Here is a 6,205-nt window from a genome sequence, read left to right on the forward strand (position 1 = left end):
TCATTTCTGCAGACAATATTCCAGTAAATTTAGAAGAGTTAAATGCAATGAAAGCTACTTCACTCCTTCCTAATCCTGTAGTTGCTTCTACTCAACAGGAAGGACTTGAAAATTCAGGAGAATCATTTTATCCTGATTCCACAGGGAGAACAAAACAGCTAAGACAGGTTCAGGCTCGAGATTCACTTCCTCTTGTAAACCTGGGTCAGATGAGTCAGATGAGCACAGATTCTTCTAGTAAAGGCTCTCTCTTCCCCATGAAAATGGCCTTTTCTTCTCCTGGCTTTATGGAAAATAAAATTTCTAATCTGCTAACAACTGAAAGCATCATCTTTATTCCTGAAGACTTAATCAAGAATTTTGTCATCATGGGTGATCAACCATTGTCTGATGCCTCAGAGTTAGAACCTGAAGCATCAGGAACCACTGTGTTCATGGATCTCATTAACGAACCTGATAACAAGGCTAACCAAGACGTCAGATTTCAAATAGGCTTGAAACACCTTATGTTAAAATCAAGAATTCCTCATAAAGCTTCAGCAAATCTTATCAGAGATTCTATAAATAATAATATGGACTCATCATCTACTATAAAGAATGAAAATATGTCAGAGATGACACATTCACAGGACAGCAGCATTCCTTTGACTGAGTTTGATGTCATCACCAATGATGGATTTTTCTTCCTTGATGATTCTGAAGATTTAGGTGATATGGCTTCTCTCCCTTTCTCTCTAATGAATACAATGCGCACTATGGAAGATGTGCACATTCTAGACACTGATGGCAGTTATGAAGGAGAGTCTCTGCCGCCTGAAGAAGATAATAATAGGATCAAGGTATCTCGCGCTCTAAAAAGCTCTGCAGAGGATGGGATCATTTCTGATGCCTCCACTGGTTATCATGCAACCTCTGACCCACTAACAAGTGACTTTTTGACTAATAATCCAGCTCCATGGTCAGACACATTTGAAACAAAGACTGATTACGTTGACGTCATTAATGATGAAGAGACTGTGTTTAATGCTGATTCCATTGTCCCTTTCAATCTTCCTCCATCAGGAAACTCTGTGAAAAAATTCTCCTCAGCATCTTTTATGGCACAGAAAACCTACCTTCCTAATAAGACTACCATAAGATCATCAAATATAAGCACAACTGCAACCTCAAATGATGCCGAAAACACACTTAATAGGCCAAGATACGAATCTGAAAATGCTGTTATTGAAGATGCAAAACTGAACTATGAGGCCAATCTCCAAAATAAGGAAAGCATTAAATCAGAAGAGGATGATACAGTTGAAGAAAAAAACGTCAATTACTACATTTATATTGTACCCATGGAAGATGGTTATATTCTTAAAGAAAACAGGCTGGCTACTACACATTATTCAAACAACCCTGATGCATATGATACTAAAACTTTCAGAGAGACTCTTCAACCCAGAGCTGGCCAACCAGGATTTGAAAATACTGAAAATGTGGTCTCAAAACTTCAGCTTGGAAAACTTAATCCTGAAGTTCAAAGAAAAATGATTGCAAGAAACACTAATAGTGATTCTAATCATGATGAACTCTTTAGTGATAGTACTTACAGAATGATGCAGGAAAATATCTCAATCATTTACACCTTTACCCGAGAAACTATGCCTGAGTTCATAAGAAGTGATTCCAGTATTCCAATGAGAGGTGATGTAAAACCTCACAAAACTGTGAAGGATAGGAGCAAAGAAACCTTAATAGCTTCTTTCAATCTGGTTAATGTCACCAAAATGCCTCCAAATGCCACCATCCTTTTTCCTTACCCTTCTGCCTTAGAATCTAAGGAATGCAATGACAACAGTGGCACATATGCTCCCACTGTAGAAGATGTCCGTCCTGTAGGACTAAAGTCCCTGTTAATCCCCAATCAGAAAATATCTAGAACTGCTGCTGCTCTTGGTGGCAATGACGGGACATCTTATTCAGCAGTGATGTCACAGGTATCAGAACCAATGGAAGAACACTGGACTTCCATTGACCAGGACTGGAAAGTCATTGATGACCTAAGTGCTGCTGAGCCCTTCTTCCAGGGCTCCACTGTTCCTGTAGAGGATCTTATGTTTCTTCCAGAGAAAATCATAAATGTAGCTTACATACACACCACTGAAGATGGAAACAACAGCGGTGACCCTGACAGCATGGCCTTCTCATCTGATATAGCCACCCTAGCAGCCACTCACAGTAAAAGAGGGATAAATCAAGCTGCTGAGTTTGTAAGTCACCACGTCCAACAGACAGCTGCCAGTCCACCTGCAGAAGAAAGAGCCACCTCGGGAAATGAGGGTAGACCATTTTCCAGTAATGACAAGGCTGTTGTGGAAGAGGAAAACTTCATTTCTGCAGACAATATTCCAGTAAATTTAGAAGAGTTAAATGCAATGAAAGCTACTTCACTCCTTCCTAATCCTGTAGTTGCTTCTACTCAAGAGGAAGGACTTGAAAATCCAGGAAAAACATTTTATCCTGATTCCACAGGGAGAACAGAACAGCTGACACGGCTTCAGGCTCGAGATTCACTTGCTTTTCTGAACCTGGATCAGCCAAGCACAGACTCTTCCACTAAAGGTTATCATTTACCCATGAAAATGGCCTTTTCTTCTCCTGGCTTTATGGAAAATAAAAGTTCTAAACTGCTAACAACTAAAAGCATCATGTTTATTCCTGAAGATTTAATCAATAATTTTGTCATCATGGGTGATAAACCATTGTCTGATGCTTCAGAATTAGAACCTGAATTATCGGATATCATTGTGTTCATGAATCTCATTAACGAACCTGATAATCAAGATAGCCAAGTCATCCGCCTTCAAACAGGCTGAATCTCATTACCTTGAGCTCAAGTTTTCCTTGTCAAATAGCATCAGAAATTCTGTAAATAAGGATGCAGGCTCAATACTATGGAGAGAAAAAAAGATTATACCAGAGATGCTACATTCACGGGACAGAAGTATTCCTTTGACTGAATTTGGTCTCGTGACTAATGCCGGATTTTTCTTTCTTGATGATTCTGAAGATTTCGTCATCATGGCTTCCCTCCCTTTCTCTCCAATGAATACAATGCACACTATGGAAGATAAGCTCATTCTTGCACTGACCGCAGTTGTGAAGGTGAGTCTGTGCTGCCTGGAGAAGACAATAATGGGATCACCGAGTATCAAGCTCAACAGTGCTCTGAAAAATGTGGTGACATTCCTGATGTCTCTACTGAGTATCTTGAAACCTCTGGCCAAATGACAAGTGACTTTTTGACTAATACTCCAGCTGCATTGTCAGATATCTTTGAAACAAAGATTGATTACACCTATTCCATTAACAATTATGCTTCTTCGAGATTAAAAATGATCTTATATTGGACTCCCTGGGCATAATTTCTCTTCCCTTTCATTTCGACATAGATTTCAATGAACATAGATGACATTTTTTTTCCTTGGGATAAACTATGCCTAGTATATTGTACTACATAGATATTATATCTGAGATTAGTGATTGTGAGCATGTTTCAAATAATTATGTCTTTGAGTTAGTAAATAAAGCAAAAATGCCCCTAATAAAATGAACATATTCTGATCTATCCCAAAAGACAAGTGCATATCATGCATAACATACCACAATTGATGCTTTATATGGTATATCTCAAGCAATACCTTCAGAGGTACAAACAAAACAAAGTTAGTAATCTATGACCCCTAGAGAGGAAAACAAGAATATTGATACTGGTACCATTGTCTTCCAAGATGCTGATGACTGTGAGTGTAACAAAGCTCATATATTCGTAGCTTATTTCCCATCTGATGGAAGTCCGAATTTTTCTTCTATTTTTCTAATAAAACATATTTTGGAGAAAATACAACAAATGTTAATGATGACAATGAGGTTCTCTCTGAAAACTCTGACTTAGGAAATAATTACCACTCATTTTCTTTTCAGACACAGAATCACAATGGATACTGCTAGCCATGCTATCAAAAATAGTCAAATTTTTCTTAGAAAATACCAAGTGCCTATTGCTTATAAGATATTTATGTCCTTAGAAGCAAAAACTACCACCTCCTATATAGCTGCTTTCACTGAAAATGGAGCAGATGTATTATGATATCTGATTCAAGGCTTAGTGCTTCTCGTTTAGTTCTACTTTTCACTGATTTCTACAAAAATAAAGAATTTTTAATCAGTACAGGTATTAATTCTTTTTTTCTGAAAGTTGTCTTCTATTAAGCCAAAATGTCTATCTCTCATTTAGAACAATGGTAACAAAGAGAAACATGCACAGGTCTAATCTACATGGGAAGTAGAAAGTAGAAAAAGACAAGAGCTCCTGAATAAATTGGAAGCATGGGGATCTTGAAGGAGGGTTGAAGTAAAAGGGGAGAGGCAGGGAGGGGAGCAGAGAAAAATGTAGAGCTCAATAAAAACATCAATAAAAAATGAAAAAAGAGAAAGTGTCATGTGAGAAATAATAACTCTTTTTTTATTTACTAACTCAGAAATATGTAGATATATAAAATCTTTCTAAACAGAAATTCTGGTGTCCGGTTGTTTTCTAGTTGATTCTTTGAAAATTGTACACGCCATATTTCCTGACCCCTCTCTGCACAAATGAAGTGTCAACAATGAACATCATTTTGACGTCAGCGTTTATGGTTTCTAAGTATGTTATCCCAGAAAATCATAAATGTGCCTTCCTGTGAACTTATTAAAAATATCCCTGTTTTTACTAAGAGATTCCATTTTTCATATAAGACTTTTACCATAATCCAGAAGGAGTTACTACTTAGAAGAATGCATAAGCACCGGGGCAAATTCCTCAAGTTTCAAGCAAATGAAATACACACATGAATCAAGCAAGGTTTTGTTAATACTGCCAAAATAAGACTTGACAGTAGGTGTAACTTGGGAACCTTACTAAGCAAGGATAAAGTGTACCAAATAATAGGATCTGGATTCTGACTATGAAGAGGTTGCTATGCATATTAGATAAAATTTACATATGGTAATTAGGTCCGTTAAGTCAAGTAATATCTGGGTTGGCAGTGATCTTTAAAGGGATACAGTTCTTCACACTATATTCCCTGAAAGAGACAGTCTATTTCAAGACTTAAAATTCAGCACATACTTTGTAATCTTTAATGGATTGTATACAAAATAAAGTGTATCTTTCAAAAATGAAGGGCTTGAAAAGCAGAGATGGTAAGAACACTTGCCTTTCAGAAGAAATAAGAGGACTATCTATACTCAATGGGATTCTATCTCACAGTAAAACTAATAATAAAAGGGTTGATGTGACCACAAAAACAACCCTGAAAATGAAATGTTATTTTGAATTTGCCATCAATGAAGATGGAACTCTCTCTTCATCTGGCATAGCCTGCTGGAGATCACGGGCTCATGAAAAAATATGTTCTTCATGGTTCTAATTCTGTTCAATACACAAATATCCTATCATATACAATAGCTGATTTGAGAATGACAATTATGTGTCTTCCTTTATTAATTTGTGGTATTTCTATCTAAAACTAAATAACCTGGACCTATCTTACAATTTCCTTTTCTGTGACACTCACGACATTCCCTAGATCAGCAAAGACACTGGGGGAATGGGATGGTGAGGTGAGCCACAGTCCTCACATTTCATAGTCAAGGCAGGAGAACCCCAAATTCCAGGACAACCTAGGCTATGTAGCTAGACTCCGTCTCAAACAGTCAACAAACAAAGCAAGAAAAAGAAAAATGAACTATTGTAAAAATCAGTAGTGACAACCTTCTAGTACAAAAACATTTCTGGAGAAACTATTCTTGATTTTTTAATTGTGTGCCTTAAATCTGTTCTTGTATGTCTACAAAGACTGGTATCATATCTGGGACATTCCATAGCTAAAAGGAAGCTGTGATCTCTGTGTCCATAGTTAAGAAATGTTTTTGTACCTGAGGTGGAGACTGTCACTCAAGTCATGATGCTCCCAACTTTCTGCGCAATTGATGTGTATGAGTGAAAATTCCGTTACCTGATTCATGGGGTAAGAGACTGGCTTTAAACATTGACACGGAATTTCTTTTTTTTTTTTAATTCTTTTTTTTTATTGAGAAAAGGAAAAAAAAAACAAGTTTCCACCTCCTCCCAGCCTCCCATTTCCCTCCCCCTCCTCCCACCCTTCCCCCCCCACCC

The sequence above is a fragment of the Microtus ochrogaster genome, linkage group LG1, assembly GCF_000317375.1.
Source record: "Microtus ochrogaster isolate Prairie Vole_2 linkage group LG1, MicOch1.0, whole genome shotgun sequence".
NCBI classification, from domain to species: domain Eukaryota; kingdom Metazoa; phylum Chordata; class Mammalia; order Rodentia; family Cricetidae; genus Microtus; species Microtus ochrogaster.